Below are 10,074 nucleotides of genomic sequence, written 5' to 3'. Positions count from 1 at the left end.
AGAATAGATGACAACATGTATGTTACTGGAGTGTAACATTATGTGCTTGTGTATGCTTGGGGTTTAACGTCGTACTTAACAAATAATATTATGTTGCAGATAACACAATATCCAGTCACACCAGCAGAATTAGCCTTTTACAACAACAGAACAATTCTGTCCAATATAATATGAGACATGTATTTTGCAGTGATAACATATTCTTTTCTGGAATTACACTGAAAACACATAGAGTCTTTGGTTCTGTGCCGTTCCCTGCATTCATGAGCCTGGCTGCTAACATCTGCATAAGACGTTATCCTTGAAAACTTTTCAAATATTTTTACAATTTTTCTACACGCCTGTTTTAGTGTTTTAGAAACGTTGTATTGTCCACATTAGCTTACTTTTCAGTCTTAGGGTGTTCAAATTTACACCGGATTTTTCCTTTTCCTTTTGTGCAACACTTCTTTAATATAAATAAATATTAAGCAGGATATAATGATACCAGATATGCAGTCTCCTTGTCTTATTTATTTTAAACGAATGAAGTGCGTTAAAAGCTAGCTGTTGGGGACATGTGTTCATCATTTCCTCTTATTATTTCCATCACATTTCAGCCATGATTTATAAAAGGCACCGGAAAGGCCCTGTTTTAGAACGAATGAATGAATGCTTCGGGTTTAACATCCTATTAATCAATATTTCAATCATATGATGACGAGGAGTCATTAGATATAGGTCCATTCATGTATACTGTGCCCTCTTGTGTCAGGGCGAGTCCATGTGCCAAAGTGCTGCCGCCACTGAAGAAGTCATCACACATCCGCGACCCGGATTCGATGCCGGTGTCTCCCGACTTTATGGCGGACGCGCCAACCATCAGGCCACCCAAATGATCACGTGTTCAAGAAGCACAGTTCCCAGGAGAGTTCGTATATTCTTAGTCGGTCGGTCATGCTCTTTCCATTAAAACGCTATGCTATAGGGCGTTTGTTCGTGAAATTGTAAATTGTTCAAGTGCGTTTGTATATATCTCAATTGCTTTAATGAGTGATATAAAAACACCAAAGACCAGAAAATTCCGAAGAAAATTAAGTATTCAGAACATGCCATTTTTTAAAAATGATTTTAGGCAATTAGATTGACACTACAAATTATATGTCTCCATCTCTGTGGAAATTTTGATATACACTGTAAACGCTTTTCTTTACATTTTAGTACAGTCTTCAAAACTCACAAATTAAGAAATTTGTATGCATATTAAGTATTCAGAACAAAATAATATTTTACTTTCAACTTTTTTGCTAAGGCAGGTCCTCTATCAAAAGTTCATTTTTGTTCCTAACCCACGTGGTTGTTCCTTTTTGTTCCTAACGTCATACAGTGTTAATGTCCTCCAGCTATAATGTGGGACAAAAGCGTCTTTTTCCAATGACCCAAAATTTACATTAACGTCAACAAGTAGGCTTTATCCTTTCATCTAGTACCTAAACTTATAAACACCCTGAGAACTGTACTCTTCAAATAAGCCGTTGTATATAGTTCATATATATGTACCACGTAACACTTTCAAGAAGTTCAAGAAATACACGTTTTTCACAGACCAGGTGCATAGTTTTTCTCCTTAATCACTTAATCAACCAAACATCCTGTTACTTTTGGTGAACGTTTCCACGTCAGATCCACAAATATTCGTTTTACGAAGAGCAGATTTATAGCTCTTCCGCTTGATCACCAGATCACTTTTAATATAAGTTTTAACGTTAGTTCAACAAATATACGTTTTGCGAAGAGCACATTTGTTGTTGTTCCGCTTAATCAATCAATCAACCAAACACCCAATCACTTTTAATAAAAGTTTCAAGGTCAGTGAAACAAATATATATTTTGCGAAGAGCACATTTGTAGTTGTTCCGCTTAATCAATCAATCAACCAACCAATCAAGCAGACACCCAATCACTTTTGGTAAAAGTTTCAACGATTCGTTTAGACTAACAGACTTTCTGATAAAAATTAACAGATTAATTTTTTGAGTGCACACGTTTGTGAACGAGAAATGAATTGTCAGGGATCATGTTGGAGTGCACTTACATACCTGTATGTTACGTGCGCGTTGCATACACGTTACGTTCGTTGCATACACGCTCGTATCACTTCACTTCAGTGGCGGAGAGAACAAAGTATCCAGCAGGCCTGGGTTAAATCCAAGTAGCCTCTCACCAATGCAAACGCTGTAAGTTCAAGTCTACCTCGTGCTGGCTTCCTCTCCGTTGGCACATGGGAAGGTCTTACAGTAAACTGCGGATGGTCGTGGGTTTCCCTGGGACCCTGTCCGGTTTCCTCCCACAACAATGCTGACCCCTGTCGTATAAGTGAAATATTTTTGAGCACGGTATCAACACCAATCAAATAAATACATGGAAATAAATCAATCCGGAGTGAGGCCATACCTATATCTTCTGTCACCAGGTGAGTATAAATCGATGTAGGCCAACTGTGGGAAGGCACGGTGTTGTATAATATGACTGGGTAGGGTGTCGTGTCTTTGGCATGGCATTCCTGTGAGGCAGCGCTATAAATAATTCGGCACATTGAAAACACGGAGACACCGTCGTGATATGACCGAAATAATGCTGAAAGTGATGCCATACGCCAAGCAAACACACAAGTACATATGCACCTATATGTACCATGACGAAAAGAAACACATGGGTCGATTTCACAAAGCCAGTTCTTATTTAAATAAAATTTGAAACCTGACTCTGACTCATGTATGTGTCTAACATTTATGCGTTGTACATGTAGTTATGAGAGCGTAATACTCTATGTACCTTTATTGTTTCAGATAACTGCTGTTATTGCTATGGTAGCGAATGTACTGATAGGTGAGTGTCTACATACATGTATATCAACCTCCACTATACTACTGAAAGCATGTAATTGACAATTATCTGCCTTATGCGTAAGTATATACACCAAAATGTTCTATTATAGGCCTATGTATATCTCCAAGAAATAATCTGTTGAATTGATCAGAAAGTCTGATGTCTGAGTGTTGCTAAAATGCACATGTACTTATTTCAGCAGATTGTTCTGTTATCGCACCAGATTGTACACTTAAATGTAGCACACATATACATAAAGATTGTAACATAATATCACGTTGACCATGACAGATTATTGTGTTATAATAACCGAATTTATTCTATCAAAACTCAGGCTATCTGTTAAAATTAACAGAACATTGTTCTGATACCGTTATTTATTTCCCCTGACAAAAGGTTACAATCTAGCGCTAATATTTTATCAGACGTTTTACTCTCTGGTTTCACTCTGTTTTAGAGCTTTGCATTGAGATACAAATAACAGAATTCTATACTTAAAATACTGCAAGTTTCGTGAAGAGAATAGACAGGAACACTAGAATGAAATATGAAATGTAGGCCAAAACAATGAATCGTTCCCTTGGTTATGTCTGCATTCCCGTACAACAATAGACTTTAATCCATCTGAATATTAATTAATCAACGTTAACTTGTCGGAGTTTACCTCTACTCCAGAAATAAAATGAATAATTTAGTTTTGGCAGAGTAAAGTACACCCGGGAATATCTATCGTAACTCACCAAGTACCTGTCAACATTCCTGGGGCGGGTTTCATGAAGTTTACTTTATGTTAAGGCGCCCTTAGCTAAGTGCACTTTATATCTCAACAATATATGTTGTCATGATAGTTAAGGGCTTACTTAGATAAGTGAGCTTCGTGAAACCGGCTTCATGAAACCGGCTTCATGAAATCTGACTCAAAGCAAAACAAGGAACAAAAAATACCCACTTAATTGCCGTTAGCTGGGCAAATCATCAAGCTGAATCATGTGTAAAGTCTATAAGGAAATAATTATCACAGCCAGCACGGTAACACAGAACTATCTGAGGATTACCTACTGAGAACAGTAGGCATAGATTCTGAGTCATACACACAGTAACGTGTCATCCCTTTATCCTTCCGGAATAGTGTGACGTCACACACATGTAATCTCTCTAACAAGCATTGTGCAAGCTTCATGTAGAGAAAAAGTCGCATGTATTTCCATCTGCCTTTAATAATGTGCTTTGCACTTCATGTTGTTGTTGTTGCTGTCATACAAACGCTGACTTATATAACTGTTTCAATCTACGGCTTCAATGGGCTCACGGCCGTTGTTCGTATTTCGATAACGTGTAAACAAGCGTGATGCGCTGGGCTCACAGCCTTTGTTCGTATTGGCATAACTGGTAAAAAGAACTAACCAAATTGTCCCAACTATGACATTTAAGGCCGACATGCATCAATCTGAACCTATCCCAGTTACCAAATTTAACATCTACGTGCAGAACACGCCAGCAATCCGTATAATTACGGTAGGCGTGCACCAAATTATCCCAGTTATAACATTATGACATGCATTAATCCCACATGGTCACCATTTTTGTATTTGGGCCAAGAGGTAACGCTCGCAATCTGTCCAAATTATATATGTATAAGATTTACAGCATTTTCACGATTGCGGCATAACATCAAAATATCACGCCATAAACAGAGCGTGTGTAGTAAACATGGATGTCATGAGTCACATCGCTTTAGTGTATATTGTTGTTATTTAGTAACTGTGTGCACCGCCCTGTCGACACACGCAGTTGCATAAAATTAAATCCCGTTTAACACGTATTGCTAAACATAACAGTAATTGAAATCAAACATAATTTTGAATTCATCTTCTAATATACATCCTCCCACGAAAACGAAACGCACACGCGACACGCATTTAACAACTTAAGGCTGAGTCATAAATTTCAAAAGCTTAAAAAGCTAAAGTCAAAAAATTAAAGTACTGAAATTGTGGTTGTCATATTCTTCTACAATAAAGAATCTGTGTACAAATTTTCAACTTCCTGAGGCAAAACATATTAATCACAGCTGTGCTTGAAGTTTTGACTTAAGTTTTAAAACGTTTGATAAATATTGACCCTGATGCTGAGACGAATGTCCACGTGTGGCCTAGTGTCATCAATGAATGAGCTTCTTCTTATCTTATGATTATTGATTTATTTATTTATTTGATTGTTGTTTTACGCCGTACCTAAGTATATTCCACTTCTTGTGATTATTGAGAATGTAACTGCGCATATTCGCTGCTCAGGTTTTACTCCCTGTGCTGTACGTCTTTAATTATGTTGTATTCCTGCATAAACCAGGATTCTGCTGGTGTACTAAGCATCTTCGAGGCCTGGTCCCTGTGCATTGTGGTATTGTCATACTTATGTTAAATGTGATGACAATACAGCGTTTTGAGTACTTCTAAAGCAGTGACGTAAAATAAATTGCTGTCAACATCAATGCAATTTTTCTCACCTGATTCTGCTTAAGCCATGGTGCTAAAGGGCGTGTAATGGCTACCATTTATCCATTTACATGAACAGTTAGAATAAAACCCTGACTGAGGTAAATTGATAAGAGGCCATATTTCACCGTGTGTAAATTTGTCAGCTATCACACTGTCGTCGCTGCTCTGGTTTTACTTTCTATGCTGCATGTCTTTAATTATTTTGACTGTAAATGGCACAGTATCTAATTAATTATTTAACCTAGGCAGATTTATCACGTGAAAATTCACGCATGCTTTTTGTCTTCTGGCACGCTATACTTGCACTTGAAGATCATTTTGGTTAAACCCTTCGCTGTTGTTTTATTCTAGTTGAGTGTGTCAGACTTGACATCCAAAGAGGCATAGACTCTTCATCCGGAACACCGTCCGCTACCATATTTTGTGCGGAGGAACGGAAGGATCAATATGCTGTTGGTCAAATACGGTCGTTGTCCGTACAAACCATAATGGTCTTCACAACACCAGAGAGGAACGACAATGGCGGACAAATCACGCAGAGGTACGTCATGAAACCTGTGGTGGAGCTTTCCGCAAGCGGTCTGCAGACCTGGGGAAGAGACTACGACTACAGACAACGATCTTACCTCACTGGAGTGGTCCAGCAAGGTCGGAGTGCCATCACTCTGACCATCACATCCACAAGCTGTAAGGATAACTTGGCTTTTGTCTGCGTGGCTTCCGGAAACCAAGGGACGGCGGATAGCAATCAAGGAACCATCACGGAGCCCCGTAAGTAAGCCGGATAGACTTCGTCCTTGTTGGTTATGATTTTTACTGGCGTTTATTTGCTTGTCTGTTTGGGGTTGTTTTCGGCGTAGTACCAATCCATGAAATTTTCGTGGTGATTTTGCAGACATGATGTCCTGTCACCCTGACTCTGGTCCCCTAGCGACAAGCGCGGAACTACAAGGCTGTTCCTTCTTCTTCAGAAGTGTGAGACATGACTTTACTTTGAACTCAACACGGACCTTCATCTTACGTAGAAAACCAGTAATATCTTACGTAGAAAACCAGTAATATCTTTCGGCCATCGAGGGAAGTTTCTCTTGGGCTTTATAGTTGATACTATATGACGTCCGTTCGAGTAGTTGCCAACAAAATTCTTCCTGTTTGTTGTCCTTAAACTGTTGTCCATGTCTAAGATTTCAAAGAAGGCTGCAAGATAGACTACCAGATGTTTGAGTTTATGTCTTTACTTATTATCTTACGACTACGTTTTATTTATCGCTCTACGAACGAAACTTGTCTGGAGACGAGATTTATGGCTGTATAGGAAACCGGAGTTCCCTGAGTAAATCATGGGAGACATTCAGGAGGTTATTGGTGACCTTTCCCTCGCGCATCTGACATACATTATACTGCGGTCTCCTCTGAATTCTATGCAAAACGATACAACTGAGCGCCGTCGACGGCTTCTTGCAACCGTATTGTGAAAATTCTGTAATGTTTTCGAGTGTGTTATTCTATTTTTGGGAGTGGGGACATATCTGACATCTGACGCTCAACATAAAATTATCAGTAAAAAAAAAAGTTCCGTTCAATATTACTACTGTTGGTGCAGTGACGTCATCATTGTCTAACTTGCGCAAACACGCAATTTTTCGAATACTTGGAAATTGCATTTCCTTGCTTCCCAAGGAAAGTAACTGGGACGTGTAAAGTTAGTCTGATGAATGTTTGTGGTGGAAACCACAGGACAAACATACATTCATCCATGCAAAGATTTCTTCCATTGTTTATACATGTGTTTACAGAAACCTTCTCACACCCGCCAGTCATCAAGGGTGGGAAGACGCTGCCCTGGACACCACATGAAATCTCATGACCGCTGTGACGTGTACGCTTTCGGTGGGAAACCTTTGACCTCAGATGCAAGGTGGAAATTAATTTACCAGCGGAATGGAACACTGTTAGGTGGGTACCTGAGCAACAACAACACAATCTACAATATTGGTAACGCAAGGACAACTGTGAACAAATCATCTGACAGTTTGCCAAGCGAACATGACGAGTATCTTGAGCTACAGGCACGTGCCATGGAACTCTGATGACGTCATTGTATTGTGCCGCGTGGAATATAGACACTATAACACATCCATGATGATGAGGAAATCTGCCGAGATAACTGTTTGCACTGAAGGTTTGTTTTAGCGCCATATCAGACTTAAAAGACAACTAGATTGCTTATATACATAAACGTTTTCCGAAACATTGGCTTAGAGAACATTATGATGCTCTGTTAAGGCTATCAGGCTGTTTCCATAAGTAATGTGCGAAGCTGCTGTAAATCAGCAAATACAAATGAAAAAAGTTCGAAGTTCGAAGGCTCACAGTCAGGTGTCACTGGATAGACTGTGGCTATAGGTCAAGATGCTCCACAAGATACCTGCCGAAGTACTGTGGTTTTCTCCGGGCATTTCTACTTCCTCTATCTATTAAACCGGCCCCACTAGCACAGTTGGTAGAGCGTCGGCTGCGGGAGAGGTAGATCCAGGATCAATCCGGAGTCGAGTCACACTAAAACCTTAAAAGAGGAAGTTGTAACTTCCCTGCTTGGCCAGAATACGTATCAGTATTATGGCTCGGGCGTGGAGGCTTACTTGCCTTCGCTAAGCCGTCTCAGTGAAGCAGCACTAGATAAAGAGCGCTGGAAATCCGTCCCTGCGACAAGGGAGGCACATCGCGGGCTCAGGTTTCCTTCGTCCGTCATATGACTGAAAAATTGTTAAGTACGACGTTAAACCCCAAGCACTCACTCACTCTATCCATTAACCTTACCTACGTCGACAACATTAGTTTAAAAATTAAATGTTACTCAAATTAATGAATCAATAAATGTTATACAGCATTTAGGTTTCAATGTATATGTAAGTTCTTTTAGAGTATAAAGGTTTTGTTAAAACAAAAAACTTCCAAACATCTATGTTTATAATATTTTATCTGTTTGCTCAACAGAATCTTCATCTCAGAACGTACATGCTGAACGAAGCAGAAGTGGCAGGTGTGTTTCTGGCTGGGTGTGTGGCCATGCTAATCATTGTCCTGGTGCTGGCCATGTGCGTGGGCGTGTTGTGGAAACTCAATCAAAGGTAAAACACAAGTGATGCTCAAGACTTGAAATCAAACGCCATTCTCTTACAGGGGATTTCCAAGGCTTTCCTGCTTTCATTATTCTTGGCGCCTTGCTGGCAATTACGATGCAGATGCAGCTCTCTTTTGTGTAATCTTAAAAGAAGATAACTGGCTTTTCACCAGTATTACATATGTAACTGGCGTGGGAAGGCTTGCTAGCAACCTGCGAATGGTTGTGGGTTTCCCTCGGGCTTAGCCCGGTTCCTCCTCTCACGGGGCCTCTGGACACAGTCGTATAAGTGAAATATTCTTTGGTGGTTTATTCTAAGCGCCTGTTTCCCCCACCCATAATACATTGACCGCAGGCTGCTGGTAGACCTTCCCACGTACGGCCGGAGTGAAAGCTAGCATAAGCTGGACTCACAGCGACCGCATTGGTGTGAGGCCCCTGGATCATTACGCTGCGCTAGCGCGCTAACCAACTAAGCCACAGAGGCCCCTATATTCCTATTATGAAACTGTCATGATAACGTAATATCAAGCAAAAGCTGAAGAAGTGCGGCGGTCCTTCTTCAACATTCTCTATTTCCTCAAAAGGATAGTAATGTTCTTGTGCACTACGTGAAATGACAACCAATGAATACGTAATGAACCCACAATTTAACAACATTGTTTCCCAATGCATCGATGAATAGCGCTGGTGACTTGTCTAATTTCAGTCTACAAGAAGAACAAGATGGCGGTTTACAAGGATGTGAGCGGCTTGTCGGCGGGAGAGAGGGTGCAGGGGGCGGAGGGTGGTGTGTGGGTGTGGGGGTTGGGCATTGTGGTGTCACATAGAACATGAGTAATCTGATTAGAGATGGAATGTGGAGGTCAAGTGTAATCGTTTACTTACTTCACAAAGTCGAAAGTTAGGAGTTATAGCAAATTGCCATGGCCAATGAAAATTGTAGCAGTTAGAAAAAACAGACGATTTAAGCTTTACAGAAGAACGAGATTACATTTTATTTTGCATATATCATTATTAATAAATGTACATGATTTCATTCTTTCTTTTTGTTTCTTCTCGGTATGTTCGAAAAAGAGACTGAGTATGTTTGCTTCTCATAGAATTTTTAATTTTGATCTCTACATTTATACGTAAAATATTATACTGATCTCTGCTGAACTAAATAAACACCGTGTACCTGATCATGGTATCTTTAAAATTTATCTTTTATCCCTGCACGTTCCTGTTGTTCAAAAGTGAATTAGTAGATAGACCGGTATTAACTTTAGTCAGGACTAAAGTCCGTTATTTTTGCATTATAAAGCACGACAGCTATTAAGATTTAAGCCCGGCTTAACTTTTAATACACGCTTAAACAACTCAATAGCAACACAGGGGGAGATTAAGGGGGATTAATGGGGATTAACTCTATCAGACAAAATATTCATCATAGCTATAAAAATAACAACGTAACGAATAGCACAAGTGGAACCACAATGTTATAACCAAGCGTAACTGAAACATTAAGTAGGACTATGAAATGATAGATCAATGCACGACAGATTAACTGCGTGAACATCAAGGTGTTGACCAGACCCATAG

Source organism: Liolophura sinensis, chromosome 1 (assembly GCF_032854445.1).
Source record: "Liolophura sinensis isolate JHLJ2023 chromosome 1, CUHK_Ljap_v2, whole genome shotgun sequence".
In the NCBI taxonomy this organism is placed as follows: domain Eukaryota; kingdom Metazoa; phylum Mollusca; class Polyplacophora; order Chitonida; family Chitonidae; genus Liolophura; species Liolophura sinensis.
The sequence above is the reverse complement of the archived record's forward strand: the minus strand, read 5'-3'. Positions refer to the sequence as shown.